This window comes from Myotis brandtii, unplaced genomic scaffold, assembly GCF_000412655.1.
Source record: "Myotis brandtii unplaced genomic scaffold, ASM41265v1 scaffold927, whole genome shotgun sequence".
Taxonomy (NCBI): Eukaryota; Metazoa; Chordata; class Mammalia; order Chiroptera; family Vespertilionidae; genus Myotis; species Myotis brandtii.
This window is the reverse complement of record NW_005371823.1, coordinates 3,375,826-3,395,639: the sequence shown is the minus strand read 5'-3', so window position 1 is coordinate 3,395,639 and position 19,814 is coordinate 3,375,826. Positions and strand designations below refer to the sequence as shown.

General features: G+C 36.0%; 1 pseudogene; it reads right to left on the bottom strand.

The window, feature by feature from the left end:
* Positions 1-18,980: 18,980 nt before the first annotated feature.
* The window catches only part of LOC102243166, a 3,632-nt pseudogene continuing 2,798 nt past the window's right edge, over positions 18,981-19,814 (bottom strand).

Below are 19,814 nucleotides of genomic sequence, written 5' to 3'. Positions count from 1 at the left end.
GTAGTATATATGTATAGTCATCTAATTATGTGTGTATTTATATACAAGTATATATTGAAATATTTAAAAATACATTTCTTATGATGCTTTTGCTAAAATTATAGGCATAATTTTTGTGTATAATTGTTATACTATAATTCCACTTTTAATGGTTTCATAATAATCTGTTGCATGGATATACCATAATTTAACCAATTTTCTACACTGGAAAATTAAATTATAACTATATTTTCACTATTATAAGTAATGTTGTAATGAACAACCTTATATATAAGGCCTGACATATATTCTTAAATATTTTCAATAGGAATAAACCTGAAAAGTGGATCTGATGACTAATGTGTTTCATATTTTTAAGTTATTGATACATTTGTGTACTTTACAGAACATGTATACCAATTTATACTCCTACTGAAAGCGACTGGAAATTCATGTACTCACAAAACATCCTTGTTACTGTTAGAACTTTGTCAATATGATGAATACAAAATGCTAGCTATAATGTACAGCCCATGTATGGATGTGTAGACATGAGGTAGAATTTTTGCTGGTACTAGTGAGCATAAAGGATTTTTCTCTTAAAGCTGAAAGGATTTTGAACTATGAGCATGTTTATGTGAGCAACAGGGTTAACTAAATTGGCAATCCATTTTAGTTGAACAAATGGTTTTGTTTATTTTTACTGGTTTATTGCTTATCTATGCTATTTTAAATAGAACACTAAACTCATTGAGAAAGTGTAATCAAGATGAAAAAAACTTCTTACTCTATATAGTTGGAGGTGATGGTTTGTTTATAAGTGAATTTGATATGGTTTACCTTGTGAAAATATAAGGTGTGTGGCTACTTTTATGAGCACATGGTTCTGTATAGCAGGCGACATAGTGGATGTCACTGGAGCGATTTTCCACTATTGTTATTACTATTCAACTAAAGGTGTTTTTAAAGGTGATTTTCAAAAAGCTGACCCAGTTCCCTTTCTACGGCCAAGATATGCTGTTAAAGATTTTTAGCAAGGGAATGGAAAGAAATATGGAGGAAGATAGGGAACATAAGGAAGGGCAGACTCAGAGTAGCATTGAATAATTTGACCCAGTGGTGCCCCTAAGTCACTCTGTTGGGTCAGAGAAAGTGTGCAGGTCCTTGCTTTCCAGCCACCAAACTTACCTGCCTTGAAGGCTGAGTGATTGGGGTCACCACAGTGTAACACTTCAAAATACTCATCTGGTTTGGTTGAAATATCCCCTTAGCAACTCACTGATTCTCTCAGGTCAGGGTTAAGGTACACGTGACAGCACTGTTACTGACCAGAGAATTATCAGACCCCAAAGATGTAATTGCCAGCAATATGAGGGAGCTGCGGAAGATAGAGATGATTTAAAAAAAAATCCCATTTCAAAAATGGATATACCTTTCTCACCTTGACAAGGACAGTAGATCTTCTTGAAATGCTTCAACTAGCTTCTTTGTCTGGGTGACTGTGAACACTTGAAGACAAAGACCTTCCTGATCCTTACAGATATTTCCGTTAACTCCTTGAAAACCAAATAATGTGTGCGCTCAGCTGCTGAACTGTTTTAATGAGGTGCCACTGATTTTAATGGGGCAAAAAGATGGATGATTTACACCAGATGTCCATAAGGGCCATTCGGGGATTGCTTTGCTGGACACATAGTACATCATGTTGCTCATTGAATTCTTAAGGGGTTAACTTGACCTTTCCCTTTAACACAGCACTAAAAATAATGTAATTTCCATTCTCTGTGTCTCTTTTATTTATATAGAAAAGCTTCATGACGAACCCACCAGGCCTCAGAGAGCAAGTTTCTCATTTATGTCTTTGCTATCCATAAACCCTAGTGGGTGATTTTGAACCTGAGAATAGACACTAGTGGATGCTTCACTCAGGAGCAAGAACCAGGGTTTTATTATCAACACTTCCAGCATTGAATCATTTCAGGGTGAAAGGTATTATTTTCTGAAGATTGTTGTTTAGTGTTGTATACCTCATTTCTAAGAAAGTTCATTTCAGCTCAGATAATTAATACTCTTGCCCATTGGAGTAGAAAAATAAAATTAAAAATTAAAGAGAACAAAGTTTAAATCTCTTAAACATAACACCTCAGGCATTATATTACAATATTATTTATTATTTTCTAGATTTTGGTGAAATACACTGCCCCATTTATTAAAAGTTATCAAATAATAAAATATATAGAATTTATAAAATGAAAATGACTGACCTTTATCAAATGTTCTTAATTGAGAACATTTTATGGCTAAAAGCAGAGGACCAAAGTTCTGAGTGCTAACATTTTGCCTCTTAATGGGGCCTAACACCTGCATCTGACATTCTACTGAGGTCCTTATGCATGGATTTCAACTCATAAAAACGAATGAACTTATTTATTTGAGGGTTATCATGGCCTTTGTAGCATGTGATACATCTATATCTTTTGCTGTATATTTCCTTTGAAAATCAGATATTATAATTGCTTGAAAAAGAAATTCAGAAACTCAAAAGCTTGAAATTATCAACCAACAAGGGGGGCACACTGTGGTAGATAATCTAAAGGGTGACCATATCATAATTCATAATTTATTTCTTGTTTCTCCTGCTGCATTTTTAGAGTTCACTTAACAGTTTGGACTCTAGAAGATAGCATAGCAACAGGCACATAGTAAAAAAAAATCCCCATGTTTTTTCTTGCATGTTGAAATTTTTATGTCTATGTATTCTTTTATAATGCCTTAATATTCTCCTAGATACATAAAAATGTAAATTAGATTGTTTTTGAAAAAATATTCCTTGTGCAAACAAAAAAAGAAGGAAAAATAAAAGGCAAAAATATCCCACTGAGAAGCAGATATTCCTCTCCTCAACTTTCTCAGGTATTGTACATCACAGATTTTTTCTTGAAGAAGAATAAAATTGTGATGTCTCTCTTTAGTCTTAATGTGATATTTACTTTCAATGTGAATTTTCCAGTTAATCAAGCACACTGAAATATTTCACTCTTGCTCATCATATTATTTCACTGTTTAGGTACAAAAACCTTTCATTACATGTTATATAGCACTTCTCATCTCACCAATTACTTGTTTTCACTCAGATGAAAAGGATATGAGCTAAGCCACCAATTACCTTTACAGGCCTTAATCTAGTTTTCCTGTCTTTGGTATCTCATATCTTATGTGTCTGACCTTACAATGCTGTGATAATGCAAGCTGGGTTTACAAAATTTTGCTTTATAGGCCTACATGTTTCTAAATTACATGTTCATTGTTGAAAGTATTACATATGTCCCCTTTACCCCCCTCCATTAACCCTTCTAGCCTGCCTCGCCCCTCCCACCTGCCCTAGCCTCCACCAACCTATTGTCTGTGTCCATGGGTTATGCAAATATGCATACAAGTTCTTTGGTTGATCTCTTCCCTCCCACCCACCTCCCACTTACCTCTGAGATTCAACAGTCTGTTCTCTCTCTCTGTAAAATTTAGAACTGATTATAAGTGTGTGGTGAGAATTAACACAAAAATGACCCCAAATGTCCACCTGTCCCTGTATATGCACACATTAAGATCCTATAAATGAAGACCAGCCTTGATAAGCTATGAATTCTATTGATCAATAGAATACAATAGAACTAGTAGAGTGCCTAAGCCTCTTAAGGTTTTCTAGTATATGTCTGCTCTTTCTTATCCCTTTGCCTTCATTAATAAAATACACCTGGATTAACCTGCTGGATGATGAGATACATATGGCCCAGGCACTATGCATACCCCATCATATACAGTGGGGCCTTGACTTACGAGTGTCCCGACTAACAAGTTTTTTGAGATACCAGCTGTCTCTAGGCCGATTTTTTGCATTGAGTTGATAGAGTAATTTGAGTTAACGAGCTCCTTAACGAGCTCCTTAACGAGCTCGGTCTCAGAATGAATTAAACTCGTAAGTCAAGGCCCCACTGTATATTAGTGAGCCTAGCCAAGACCAGAAGAACCACCTAGCTGAGTCCAGCCTAATTTTTAACCCACAATATCATAACCCAAACAGATGATTATTTTTTAAAGCTTATTTATGGTGTGTTTTGCTCTACAGCTATAGTTTCAGATTCAAATAGATTTAGATGTAAATAGATTTTGACTTAGATTCAAAGGAAAAGACTAGATACGATTGTAGTCAGCAATGAACTATCTATATGGTATGCAGAATTTTGGGTCCACCTGAGTCTGTTGTCTTTTGCTCTGTAATCCTCTTTTTTAGGGGCTTGCAACTTATTTGCCAAGTTATCTTTTTTAAATGACTATGTACCATTCTCTCTTCTCCAGAGTCAGCTATTAGTATCCAGAAAGGGTTGCTAAGGACAGGGAAGAATTTCCTTCCAAGACCTTTGTCATATTCTTCAATTTGAGTAGCAATTCTCTCAAATTGAATTATATTTTATAATGAAAATAAATGCTTTTTGGTTTTGCTGTGTTATTTATTTTCTTCATAGATGGCTGTATGTCCTTTCATAAAATTATAAGAACTAAAGAAAACTTATATTCTGGAAACATATTGTGACCATTTGGACTTTTTTTAATATCAAGGAAGAAACTTACTAGTCTCACAATCTTTTTTAGGTAATTCTACTTTGATGGCTTATTTAGTCAGTGTTACTGGAGCAAACAACAGAAACAAATTCAATTAATTAAGTAAAAAGTGAATTATAGCACTCCTTACATCATGAATTTTTTTTTTCTACAAGATTTTAAATTTCTAGGTAAGGGCACCTCTGATTGGGTGAAAAAAGGAATATGTAACTGCTTTGTACTTTTTTACGAGGCTTTTGTTCCCATCTATTTTGAAATGTGCTGCAAATACGAAGGGTTTTAAAATTATAAGCAGCCAAGAAACAAATGTCTTTTACCACTGCATTTGCTATCTAACAGTCCCATGTACCATTCCCCCCCAAATATTTTTACATTAAAGATAAAAGTTTCAGTAACAATGACATCATTTCTGTGCAATAAAAAATGTATTTACTTTCTTCCTAAAAGAAAAGTAAATAAAATCTTATAATTGACTGTATCCAGCTTCAAGTCAAAGTTTAAGAGCATTGGTCATTATCTCAGAATTTTTCACCATCTGATCTTAATCTTCTGCACCTTATGAACTAAAATATGTTTAACAACCAACATACCTTACATTTAATTATGAAGGAAAAAGAAAGGAAGGATATATTTAGTTGAAATAACTATATATGTGAATAACAAGCAAAGAAGTTTGTGTAGATGCTACAGACCTTGTGTCTAGAGTTATTAATGAGGCCCTAAGCAGCATGTAGGGCTTTCTTCCATGCTTCATGTTTCTTTTGCTTTCAGACAATACCGGGTATTCTTATCCAGTGGGGTGTCCCAAATCTTTGTTCTTGAGAAGCAAGGGCCCTTGGCGACACTGTCTCTATGCAATGCTGACTAAGAGAGCTTTCTGAGATAAGGGAACTGTTCCACATCTGCCATCTAAAATAATGCAAGTAAGCCCTGGCTGGGTAGCTCAGTTGGTTAGAGCACCTTCGTGATACATCAAGGTTTCGGGTTTGACCCCCAGTCAGGGCACATATAAGAATCAACCAATCAATGAATGTATTCAGGGGTCCTCAAACTTTTTAAACAGGGGGCCAGTTCACTGTCCCTCAGACCGTTGGAGGGCCGGACTATAGTTTAAAAAAAAAACTATGAATAAATTCCTATGCACACTGCACATATCTTATTTTGAAGTAAAAAAACAAAACGGGAACAAATACAATATTTGTATTTGCATGTGGCCCGCGGGCCGTAGTTTGAGGACCCCTGGAACTAAGCGGAACAGCAAATGGATACTTCTTGCTCCCTCCTTTCTCCCCTCTCTCTAAAGTCAATCAATAAAGTAAAATAAAATAAAAAAGTAATGTAAGTGAAAGTTGTTCTCTCCTGTCATATTCTGCATCTATTCCTACACATAATCTCAAATATCAAATATCTCCAACTAAACTTTTCAATATTGTAGCTACTAGCCACATGTGGCTATTTAACACTTGAAATGAGGCTAACGAGACAGAGAAACTGAATATTTAATTATATTTAATATTAATTAAATGCTAAATAGACATTTATTAGACAATACAGCTATACAGCTTTAGTAGTCTTTCATTTATTTATTTTAAATGTTTTTATTGATTTTTTTAAAGAGAGAGAGGAAGGGAAAAGGAGAGCGAGCCATCCATGAGAGAGAAACATTGATTAGCTGCCTCCTGCATGCCCACTACTGGAGATCGAGCTACAGCCTAGGCCAGGCATGTGCCCTGATGGGAAATCAAACCAGTGACCTCTCTGTACATGGAACGACACTCAACCAATTGAGTGAGTCACACCAACCAGGACCTTTCATTTACTTTTATTCCCAGACATGGAAATACTTGGAGGTACCCCAAGGGATCACCAGGATTCTTTTTATATTTTTTATTGTTTTTCTTTTTTTTTTTTTAGAGTTTTACAGATCCTCTCAGAGGATATAATTTGATATTACTGCAGCCACTGGGCACTCGTGGTCATGTCACGGACTGCACCCCCTTTTTAAATAAACATTTTATTTTAGAATCATTTTATTTTGGGGGGGGAATCAAACATTTAGTCCCTAGCAGTGTCTAAATTCAGGGTGTTTTGTGTGTGTGTGTGTGTGTGTGTGTGTGTAGATGAATGTCTGTTCTAGCACCATTTCTTGTAAAGACTATAATTTTTCATTGAACTGTCTTTGTTCCTTTGTCAAAGATAGTTGACTATATTTGTGTGGGCTCTTTATTCTGTCCCATTAATCTATGTGTCTATTTTGTAATCAATACTACACTCTCTTGATTACTGTAGATTTATAGTAAATCTTGAAGTCCTGGAATGTCAGTTCTCCAATTTTGATTTTCAGTATTATGTTGTCTATTCTTGGAATTTTGCTTTCCATATAACTTTAGAGTCAGCTTGTTGATATAAATAAAACAGTTCATTGGTTCAATTTTTGGTGCTTTTGTAAATGACATTTTTAAAATTTTAAAATTTAATTGTTTATTGCTGGTATATAGAAAAGTAATTAACTTTTGCAAGTTGTACAAGTCCACTGTAATTCTTATCTTTGCTCTTTCAGATAAGGTATTTCTTTCTGCTGGCCCCCAATTTCTTTCACGTTTTCTCTTTGTCTTTGCTTTTCAGTAATTAGAATGTTATATGACTAGGGGTGTTGGCGTGTGTATTTGGTATACTTCCTGCTTTGTGTTCTCTGAACTTCCTGGAACTGGTTTGTGCCTGTCATTAATTTTGGACAGTTCTCAGCCACTATTCAAAATATTTCTTATGATCCATTCTCTCTCTCTTTTTTCCCCCTTGTATTCCAATCATGCATATGTTACATCTTTTGATGTTGTCCCACAATTCTTGGATGTCTGTTCTCTAATTCCCCTTCTCCATTTTTTTATCTCCAATTTAGTCTTGGAAATTTCTATTGATCTATCTTTATGTTCTTTTATTATTTTCTCAGCTATGTTAAGTCTACTGATGAACCTCTTGAAGACTTTCTTTATTTCTATTACACTGTTGTTTTTTCTAAAGTTTCCTTTTGATTCTTTCTTAAAGTTTCCATATCTCTTACATTACTCATCTATTTTTTAACATTCTCTACATTTTCCATTAGAGCCCTTAATGTATTTATTATAGTCATTTTAAATTCTCTGTCTGATAATTCCAAAATCAGTGTCATATTAGAGTCCAATTCTGGTACTTGCTTTTTCTCTTTAGACTGTCTTCTTTTGCCTTTTGACATACCTGTTATTTTGTTGTTGTTGTTGTTGAAAGCTAGACATGTTGAATCTAGTAATATGACCTGAGGTAAACAGGTTTTTAGGGTTGGATTTAAGCTAATCTGACTAGGACTTGGGTTGTGTTAATGTTTGCTATAGGAGCCAGAGGCTTCAGATTTCTTTTGTGTCCTTGTTTGTATCATCTCTCTTATTTTAGGATGCACTCCTCCTCAGAGAGAGTGTCTTGCAGCTTTTCACGCTGTTATTTCACTGCTACGGTTGTGAATTGTGAAAAAAAAGAGAGAGCATTCTATATTCTTGCAGTTATCGCTCAATCTTTTAGTGACATGTGTCCCGAGGCTGTGATCTTCACAAGTATTTTTAGAGTGGTGTAGCTTTGTATCCTGCCCCCCATTCTCTTCTCTGGCTGTAGTATGTCCAATCTATTTCCTTAAAGACCTAGCCACTGTTGACGATGGTTTTCTCCTCCCTCTTAGGTGAAACTGGACATTTGGAGGGAGTGAGAGTGGGAGGAACCCCTTCTTCTATCTGAAAGGAGGTTCCAGCAAAGTATTTTCTTCTGGAAAGTAGGTCTTTGTTATGGAGACGGCTAATGGAGAAGGTCCTGAAAATATTTCACAATGATTACCCTTCTCTCCTTGCCAGAGCCAAGAGGGAATCTTTCTCAGATCTTTACTCTGAGAACCTGGTAGAGTTCCTGGAGGTAAAGCCTACAAAAGTGTGAGAGCGCTCCTAAAACTATGGTCCCCAGAAATTTCTCCTTTTCACACTAGTCTCAAACAGCCACCATCAAAATTACCATTAACTTGTTCCTACCAGTTTATGGAACAGACAGCTTCAGCCCTAGGGGAGCAGATCTTGACTGGGATTGTCTGATGTGGCTGCTTGCCCCAAGACCTCAATTCTTTAGTGGATCTGATATTTATTTGTTCAACTTTTTCTCATTGGAAGGACAGAATGAAAATTTCAAGCGTTTTTTCATGTCAGAACTGAATCCACTAGTTTCTCACTTAACACTTGGATCCATTAAAATAATTTCTGCCCTGCCAGCATGGCTCAGTGGTTGAGCATCGACCTATGAACCAGGAGGTCATGGTTCCATTCCCGGTCAGGGCACATACCTGGGTTGCTGGTTCAATCACCAGTATGGGGTGTGCAGGAGGCAGCTGATCAATGATTCTCTTTCATCATTGGTGTTTCTATCTCTCTCCCTCTCCCTTCCTCTCTAAAATCAATAAAAATATATTTAAAAAATAATTCATAACAGCTCTTGAACTATTGTATCACTTTCTTAATGTTCATAGTTCTTCCTTTCAGTAGGCTTCTCTAACAAGAGACTGAGCTGTGCTTTTCACATATAAGATTCCTCTGAAAGAGCAAGAGTCCCTTGATTCTATGCAGCCAAACAGAAACCTGTCTACCAAATGTTTGATGGCAAAATTTGAAGCATGCTTTTCCCAACTGAGTATGTACCGTTAAATTTATGTACTTAGAATTCTACATATCTTATAGATACTAAGTGACCCTTTAGAATACATTATGTCACATTTCAATGTAGATAATCATAATTTGCTTGTCTTTTTTTTTACGACACAGACAAAAACCCTTAATATGGTAAATGAGTTATTCCATGGTTAACGGCCTCTGGCCACAGCCTAATTGTATGCCACTGTTCCCCTCATTCAGTGTCTTTATGACACTGGTTTCCTAAAGTTCCTCAAACATTCTTTCCTATTGCATTACCTTCATATATGCAGTTACTTACAGCTGTATTATCATCCTCTCCCTTGGGAACTTGAGTTCATACTTAAACTTTCAGTTTGCCAGTTTTTCAGAAAAGTCTTCTCTGGTCCTTAGATTAAACTGTCTCCCTAATATATATTTTCACATAGACTTGTATATTTTAGGGAAATATTACAACAATAATGAATTATTTAAATCATCATGTAATTATTTGTTTATTATCTGTATCTCCTATTGAATTTTAGCTCCAAGAGGTCAGGGACTGCCTACTTGTTCACTGTTATATCCTTTGCACCAACGAAGTCCTGGAAAACATTTTTTGTATGCATGGATTATGAATAAATGAGCATTCAACCTTCATTTTCATGTTTCGGCAAACCAAATCCTTGATTTGGTTTAGGGACCACAGAAACATAAGGCAGAAATGACACAAGTAGAGGTTCTCAAGGAGAAAATCAGGAGCAGAAATTTAATTTGAGTAATGATATGAAATTTCTCCCTTAGGAAAATTCAGAAATACTTGTAAAAAGGCTAGATTTCTTGCAGTTATACAGATGTTGGATGACATAATATTTTTGGATACCAAAGGAAAGGATGATCTAAAAATGCTCAAGAATTCAGGAGTACTCAGATTATAGCCGTAGTTATAATATGATTATTGTTATTATCAACTAGCTAATCTTTTCTATTCAAGTTTCTCAAAGATTGGAATGAAACATGAGAAAGTGCTTCAAAACCATTGATGACAGAATGATTTTCTGGGTGAGATTTGTGGTGATCTCAAGTCTCCTGAAGTTATCATAAGACTTCAAGTTTGAAGATGGCCATCAATGACTGCTTCTGGATGAGTGTCACACTCTAGTTAATTGTGGGGTGAGCTTGTAGGTACATAACTGTATTATTAATAATACTAGAGGCCCAGTGCACGAAATTTGTGCATGGGGGGGGGGTCCCTCAGCCCAGCCTTCACCCTCTCACAATCCAGGACCCCTAGAGGGATGTCACAGGGATCAGGCCTAAACCGGCAGTCGGACATCCCTCTTGCAATCTGGGACCACTGGCTCCTAACAGCTTGCCTGCCTGCCTGCCTGATCACCCCTAACCACCTCTGCCTCAGCCCCTCACCCAGGACCCAGGTTTTCTTCCTCTGTCAGGCCACAGGCAAGTGGACCCAGGCTTCCCTCCCTCTGGCCGGCCACAGGCACCAGGGACCTGGGTGGCACCGCCCGGGCCCTGGCTTTGGCAGGAAGGACATCCAGAATCATGTCCTGAAGAGATCCGGTCTACCCGGTCTAATTAGCATATTACCCTTTTATTAGTATAGATTATTATTAATACCATAAAGCATTTATTATGCAAGTGTTTAAACCCAACAAACTGACAAAATAATTACATTGTACTAGGTGTGTTCTCATATATAATAAAATTTAATTTCCAACTGAACTCTATTGGGTAGGCAACATCATTTTTGTTGTTGTTGTTTTTTTGTTTTCTTTACAAATAACAAAACAGGTTCAGGATGAATAAATAATTTAGACATGATCATATAGTTGATTTAGTGCCAAAGAGAAGATATGAACCTTAGTTTTCTAATTCCCTTGAGGTTACAAGCCTCATTTTGTGAACAGCTTTATAGTCATTATCTCTATCTTTGGCATTTTTGGAGTGGACTTTCACATCTAATCACTTTAAACATTGATAACATTAACCTGTATATTTATTGGGCAGGTACACAGATTAATACTATATTTTTGTGCCAAATTTTATAATTATTTTCCCAACCTTAATCCAAAGAAAGAATACCCTGCCCTCAAAAACAAAATTCTAAAAAAAAAAAAAGAAAAAAGAAAAGTGCACTTAAACAAGGAAAACATGGAAATGTGTAGAATATCAAGGTTTTTAAAGCAGCTGTTATGTGTGGAAAGTGAGCATACTTTATGGCAGTTTTTAGTATCTGTTCCAGCTGTGTAATATAATCTGAAAATTATACAGAGTAGTATTCATTTAAATGTGTAAACTTTATTGACAAGAAGACAGCTTCAAAAGAAATAGCAGAACCCATTTTGTCAATTTTGTTTGGAGGAATTTCTTGGTAAATAAGAACAGAACCGAGTGTGATAACTTATATGACACTTTAAATTGCATTTCAGGGCATCCAGCCAATTTTTCAAATTGCATAGCATGAATAAGAAAGCAATTTTGTCTAATTAGAACACAAAACCATCTTGGTAAATGTGTTATGTGTTGATATTTATATATACGATGTACATGAGCATTATTACACACACTTGTTACACAGGCACACCCACAGTTGGTTTTTCTTATGAGTGACTCTTTAGAAGCGACTCTGGGCAAAACATAGCTGGAACATTCATTTTGGGGGATTGTTCGGCGTATTGCGGGGCGTCCGTTATCTCTGGCTTCTGCCTACTAAATGGCCATTATGGTGGCAACCAAAAATGCACTCATAAATTTCCAAATGCTTCTTCAGGAAATGCATTACTCCTGTTGAGAACAACTGCTCTGAGAAGTGGCATTGAACTCAAACTAAGTCAATTGGAGTCCTTCCCCAGGGAATTTCAAACTGGTGCTGTCCAATCTATGAGAATGACTGTGGAAACTGCCAGTGGGCATCTCCTTGGCTACATGGAAATGGTTGGTCTGCAATAAGAGAGAGTAAAACTGACATACAGAGCCGAGAGGCAGCAGACAGAGCTAGACTGTACTGATGTCTACCTGCCCTCCCCTAGATTTAGTGACGTTCCTCCTTTTGCTGTGGCCAGTTCTGGTTGGGTTGCTGTTGTTTGCGATTAAGAATTCTAACATGACATAGGTAGTTTTTGAACATTATTATTTTATATTAGGCATAATCAGTAATCATCATCCCTTTAGTATGATGAAAGGAAATGAATAAAGGTGATAGTCAATAAAGGCAAAAAATGAGAATACCAGCAGAGAGTTATTTAAGGTTCTGATGGATTATATTATGAAAATAAATTTCCAGGAATACTTACTGGGTGAAATTGAAACTTTGTATATGTATTTTTAAAATGAAAAGAAATTAGATTATGTAAAGAAAGTGTTTGCTGATTTTAAATATTAGGGAAGAAAATGTGTCCAAAGATAACTAAAACATTATATCTGTTCCATGTAAATTCCTTTCTTGAAATGGTAAGCGAGGGCACTGCTACTCACATAATCTTTACTAGGTGTTATTATGTGCTCTCTGGCAAGGCAAATGTTTTCATTGGAAATGGTTACCTTATTAATATAGTAGATGCTTTCAGGAAACCAGTATCTATCAAAATTTTGTCTTTGGTCCAACTTTGGTATGGATATTCTTTGGAAAGTCTACAGGAGAGATTTGCATTATAATAAATGTTTAGTTACATAGAGATCAACTATAAAATATGTGGTAGGATATATAATGAAGCAGCAATTCGAAACCATGCAATGTTAAAGATTGGTAAATACCACTAATTATGTCTAGTGTTGTTTCTGCAGTAGAGTATGAAGCACTCTGGCTGATAATCAACTATAGTTAGAGATGAAGGACATAGATATTGTGTTTTAAGGAGAAACTCATTTAAGGGGAACTTTAATGAATAAATTCATGTCATATTCTCAGTTTATATTTTTAAAATATCTAATATTCAGACACATGCAAATATTGATTTGTGGAGACTGCAGAGTAAAAATAATAGAGGCTAACATATGTTTACTTTTCAGCTAATTTCCATTTATCCTTGTTCCTCTTATTGAAATTGTTCTTTATTGTTATGAGAACCACCAGTCTCCCAGCTCTTCCCTATTCTCCTGACTCATGACAATTCCCCTGAATTCCTTTGCTGGTCCACTTACCCGCACACCTCTGTCAAAGCTTTTCAAATGGACACACCTGGGAGCAAAAGAAAAGTCACATAAATAATAGGTATTGGCTTGGGGACTCAGAATCACATATGCCAAAGCCTTTGTAACAGTTGCTCTTACTGCCATTTCCTTCCTTAATGCTACAAGGTGGTATAGGCCCTCCAAAAATAAGAGCTTAATGTTCATTTTTATTTATAGAGCAGAACAAACACAAGACATATAGTAGGAAGCAACATCTCTCTATATATTAATGTTATATTACATTAATATAACACTAAATATTTTTAGTGCAAGGGAATGATATTGTTTTTGTCCTGTCGTCAATGCACACTTCATTAAAATTTTTTGATGCTAATTAATTAACTTCTAATTACTCACACACACATTGATTTTATCTAACTTGAAATTATTAATACTATGAAATGAAAGCATTGGATGATAAGATAAAAATTCTTTATTTAGTTATTGATTATGAGAGATGAAAAGAATAATAATAATAATCCTAGTAAAAGTTCACAACAGAGCTTTTACAAGTGTCAAGTAAAATGGAAGGAAAAGAAAAATACCATAGGATCTATACACTCACAAATGAGAAAAAGGTTAGATATTATCAAATTCTGTGATTGGAAAACCAAACAAAAACAGTTTGAAATTATTTGTTTTGATGGAAATACTATGCTCTTTATCATTCACCAGTGTGTTTATTTCTCTATTTGATACAGTGAAACCAAGTAATCTTCTCTTTATTGTGTGTTGTACAGACATTCAGGTCTTGAAAACTTGGAATTTTTGAATATAAGCTGTAAGTTATGGTCCAATTCTTAAACAAAGAACATTACGTCCCATTATGTACTTCATTGTTTTGTTAATTAACTTTTGTAATTTTATTGCTGTTATTAAGAACAATATACAATTATTTATAATATGTTGTTATAACTCTACTTGCTACTAATAGAAGGAAATGATATGAATCAATAAAACTTTTATATAATTTGCATCTAATATTTAGAGTGTAATAAGTTAAGAAAAAAATCATAACAGTTAAATATATTTAGTGACACAGTCATTTCAGTTATATTAGAAATCCTACTGTTTAAGTCAGTAAAATTAAACTAGAAAATAGTTTTTAGGAATAAATGTTATGGAAAATTAAAGTGCCTGAATAGAATGTCAAAATGACCAACCCAACTGTCTTTTCATCTTTAAATCTTATGTGACCTTTTAAATGGATCACTATATCCAATGCAAGAGTTTTTAGTTTGTTTTCACTTAAGCCACTATTTGACATTTAACATTATATATGGAAACATAATCAGAATACTAGAAACAACATCTTTGGTGAAGCTTCTAATTTTGTAAAAATATTTCATATAATCCTATATAATAAAAGCCTAATATGCAAATTGACCAAACTGTGGAATGACCAATGGAATGACTGGTCACTATGATGCGCACTGACCACCAGGAGGCAGATGCTCAATGCAGGAACTGCCCCCAGCCCGCAGGCCCCAGGCCAGTGCCAGCAGGGGCCCCCCAGTTGCCCCGCTGGTCACCCAGAGATTGGCTCTGGTCGCCGGCCAGGCCTAGGGACCCTATCCATGCATAAATTTTGTGCACCGGGCTCTAGTCTATATATATAAAAGCCTAAGTGACCGTTATGACCGAATGACCAGAATGACAGGTTGACCAGTCGCCATGACATACACTGACCACCAGGGGGTGACATTCAATGCAAAAGCTGCCCCTGGTGGTCAGTGCACTCCCACAGCCAACATTCTATGGCTGTCCAACCTCCTGTGGTCTCTCCCCCTCCCGCCCATCCCTCCCCCAGGCCGGCTGGCCGATCTCCCACAGTTCCTCCCTGAGTCTCTCCACCAGGCCAGCAGGCTCCAATTGGCCTGGCCCCGATTGGGACTGGGCAAGATGGCCCTAATCAGTCCTGATCGCCAGCAAGGCCTAGGGACCCCACCCATGCACGCATTCATACACTGGGCCAGTGTTGTGTATATTTCAATAACATGAAATATGGAGTTGAAAGAAAGAAGAAAGAAAGAAAGAAAGAAAGAAAGAAAGAAAGAAAGAAAGAAAGAAAGAAAGAAAGAAAGAAAGAAAGGTTAATATAGTAGACACTTGATAAATATTTATTGTATGAATAAATTAAATTATTTCTGTGTTTCAAGATTTTGTTTCTGGACACCATAAAGTTAAAATTAATCAGTTCTTTAAAATATGCCCATAGATGCTCTCCCTCCCTCTCCTCTTTTCAATCCCCCCAGGGTTGTCATCTTGACCTTCCTCACTTCTAAGCTCCAAGGGTCCTTCCTTTGCCTCTATAACTTGTTTCCTAAGCCCATTTCTCCTAGGAATTACTTCTTCTACCGCTGTGATTTTCTAAGTAAACGTAAAAAAAAAAAAATGCCCATTATCAACAATTACTGCTTATTTGTGTCAGTAATAACATGGCTGAAAATAGCAATTTGGGGAAACAAATACACTTCTGCCCTCTTTTCCCCCTGCTGTCTATATACTTCAATTCTTCAAAATATCCCCCATGCTCTATTTGCAACTTTAATGATTATTTCTTATTAGCTCCAATATGTCTAGAAGGGAGTAGGTGAATGGCTAGAAATGGGGACAAAGAAAATAAATGAGAATGGAGGAAAAAATAAATGTCTTTTCTAAAAAAAATGGCAGAATGAGTTGTTTTCAATAAATTATGGGCTATTTGCCTACTTAATCCCACCTTCCCCCAGCTCCCAATATGAACTTTTTATGAAAATGAAAGAAAAATGCATGCTAAATATACTCCAAGTCAAATCATGTTGATGTTTTCCTTTCTTCATTGCTGTAACTGATTTTGGCACCTTAATACAGGGATGATAGCATGCAAATCTTTATACAATAACCTAGTTAGGATTCCCTCAATAAGTAACTCCCATATCCATCACTTTTAAAGCATCATTGCAAAGACTGGAGTGCAGCAATGTGCCCTTATGTTTCTTATTTTCCAGATCAATCTGTTTTTCTTAATTTTAATTTATAATCAGCACAACTGAAGCTTCCTAGTCATATCAGACATGCCAATCCTTTCAGAAGCAAATCTGATTTAACATCAAGGAGCCTGGCTCATGTTCATGGAGGAGGAGTTTTATTCCCACTGCTCTCCAGAAGTTTTTGGCTGGAACTTAACACATTTATTCAGCTGAGATTCAAACTTGTTTCCTAATACTTGGTGGGCAAAGAATCTCTCTCATTTCAGCCAAGCAATCTCTTTGGTCAGCATAGCAGAAGGTGTGCCCAGGCAGGTGTCACTGAAGTTTCTTGTTTGTAGTTTTGGTGGAGAGGAAGAGAGATAAAAATACACACAAAAGGAAATTGCTCTTGAAAAAGTCTGGAATAAAATAAAAGCTGTTGCTTTGAAGGTGGAGGTGTGTTCACCTTACACTTTTAAAGGGATGTATGAGAGATAGAATATAGGCTTATCATCTTATTTTGTTTTGCATCTCAGAAGAGTTTAACCTAACAGACAAATACCATTGATTCTATCTTAAGGGATACACAATTTTCCAAGAAGGCACTTTGTGGGTATTTTTGGCCTGCAAAACAGATAGCGATGAGCTTTCCTTGCTAGCTGCAAGCTGGAGCTTGTGTCAGGCTTCACTAGGCACACAAGGCTCTGATTTTGTATCATTAAAGACTCATTATCTCTTTTAACTTCTGTTGAAAGCATTCATCCATAGCTCTAGCTACTACTGAAACAATAGAGGCTCCTAGCTCAGTAATAATGCCTTTTTTCCCTTTTGCCAGCTTAAAGAGCCTTTAAAGGATGGATTGGCTTTCACAATGCGAAACAAAAAGCTACTGCTCAGGAAAAATATGAAAGGTTATTGCAATAAGTAACTTCAATTTTAAAGAGTAGAGGAATATCATCAGATGTGAGTTTCTCAGAGCTGGGAGCCTGCGGATACCTGAATACTAAATTCCTATTGGGGAAATATTGCATTTTCCAAAGGTGAATGGCATGCCTTACTTACGCTTAGCCTCAAAGAGAGAAGTGCTTTAATAAGAATGAAACAGGCTTGGTGTATTGATCTTGCCAATTTGTTTGGTATTAATATATTTTTGGCAGGGAGCTAAACTCTCCATTGAATTCAACAGTGGATTATATGAACAGTAATTTCTACATTTACTGGCTTTGTTTACACTTTCATTATACCTCTACTGCATTATCTGATGCCTTCATATAGTTTTCAATCTTATAGCCACTTTAATCTCCTCCTGCACTCAGCATATCTGAGTGAGTTTGTTGGCATAAGGGAATTTTGAAGGTTATATTACAGTACATGAATCAACAGAAAATGAAATGCACTGGAGACATGATCAGCCAGTTTTAATTCATTGCAGAAAGTTATAGATACCAAAATGCATTTAATGTAATCTGATCTCTTTATTCAGTCCTGAATTTATGAGCAATTCACCAGGAGTCAAATGACAACTTTGTTTTAAAAATAGTAGTCTATATTGAATGCCATTTTAATATATCTCTGACATATTTACATTTAAAGAGTAGAGAAAAGTGGAATCTTTGAACATAAATTTCTCTGTTCATAGAAAAGAAAAGCCCAGGAAGGATGATACTTTTGTTCACTGAAACATTATCTGTCATTGTAACAGGTCAGGTTGGTGATAACAGTTAAATAAATCCCGCTCATCAGTACAGCTGGTAAACAGATTAGAAACCCCCTAGATTACTGAACATTTCATTTGAAGGAGGAGGCAAATAACATCATTGCGCTCAGCGCTATAAAAAACATTCTGTGTCAGCAAGCCTGCTCTTTGCCTAGAATGATCAAATGTTTTTGGTTCAGGCTGGTCAACAAGAAGATATGGACAGTAGCTTCCCAGACAATTTCCCTAACAGCAACACAAATAGATGTTAAACATCAATCAATTATTGTTTGTTTATAATACGTGATCCTTCACTCGGGATCCCAAGTTGTTCTGGTAAGGTTGACCCCATCAAAATCACTCCTGTTACCTGGGAAGAGATAAGATAACCTCTTCTCACTCATATTGAGAAATCTTTTCTCACACACCATAGCATTGGAATTTAGGTTGAAGGGCAAATGTGGAAATACTACTTGCTATTTTTATTTTAACATACAAAATTTATTATCCATTTCAAAGCAAACAAAATTTTTTTGTGTGTCTTTGAGAATTTTTTTTTCTGTGAAATGTATTTTTTTTAAGTTAATAGAAGAGCATGTCTTACCACATACACTGTCCCCAAATAAATAAAATATCAGCATCATCAAAAGCACACAAACACACAGTTTTACAGGGTACAATACAAAGTCAATTTTGATCATGTTCTTACTTGCATTTACTAAAAATGTGAGAAAGACTGTAAATCAATCTCTAAATAATTATCTTGCATAAAGAGAAAAGTATAGCACAATTATTTCACAGAAGGTTTTAGAGAGATAACTTGAGAAGACTTTGCTTTAAAAGATATGAAGAGATATCACAAATCAAGTCACATGTCTATAACATTAAAACATGGAATTGTACTTCATCAAAAATAAAAGTAAAATAGCTGAAGAAGGCTGTACTCCCCCCCTGTATACTTTCCCCCCCACATTATACTAACGTCTATTTTTGGCAGGAATTCACAACCTTTTCCATTAGTAGGAAAATGTGCTCTGCAAACTCTCGGAGGGCACCACGGCCACCATTACACTTGCAAATATACCCGACAGCCTTCTGGGCCGTGGAACAGGCATCAGCAGGAACAGCACTTAGGCCCGCTTGCTTCAGGCACTCCTCATCAGACATTTCATTTCCAAGATATGCCACTTCTCTCCAGCACAGGCCCATTTCTTTTCTCCATTCATCTACAACTGCTAGCTTGTCCGGTACATTGACTTCCATTTTGCAATCCAGTTTTAAGGAAGAGAGTGTCTGCTTTGAACAGGCCCTTTCTGAGATTAATCTCACCTCAATACCACTTTTCTTTAATGAACTTATGCCAATAGCATCTTTTACATCATAAGATATTATTTCTTTTTGGTCTCCTGATACATAAATGTGGCCATTGGTGAGACATCCATCAATACTGCAAGCCAAAATTTTATCTCCTTAAACTTCTCATTGCCAAAATAGCCATATCTTAATACTCATTGTTCCGCAATAGGCCAATAATATCCACATCTCTGTCCACACTGTGATCAGTGTGCATTTTATAGTAGGCCATTTTTCCACCCTGTAAGTAACCCATCTCTATCAAATGTCTCTTAGCAAAATAAAATGAGCCAAATCTACACTAATAAAAGAGAAACATGGTAATTAGCGTACGACCACTACCCTTCCCATTGG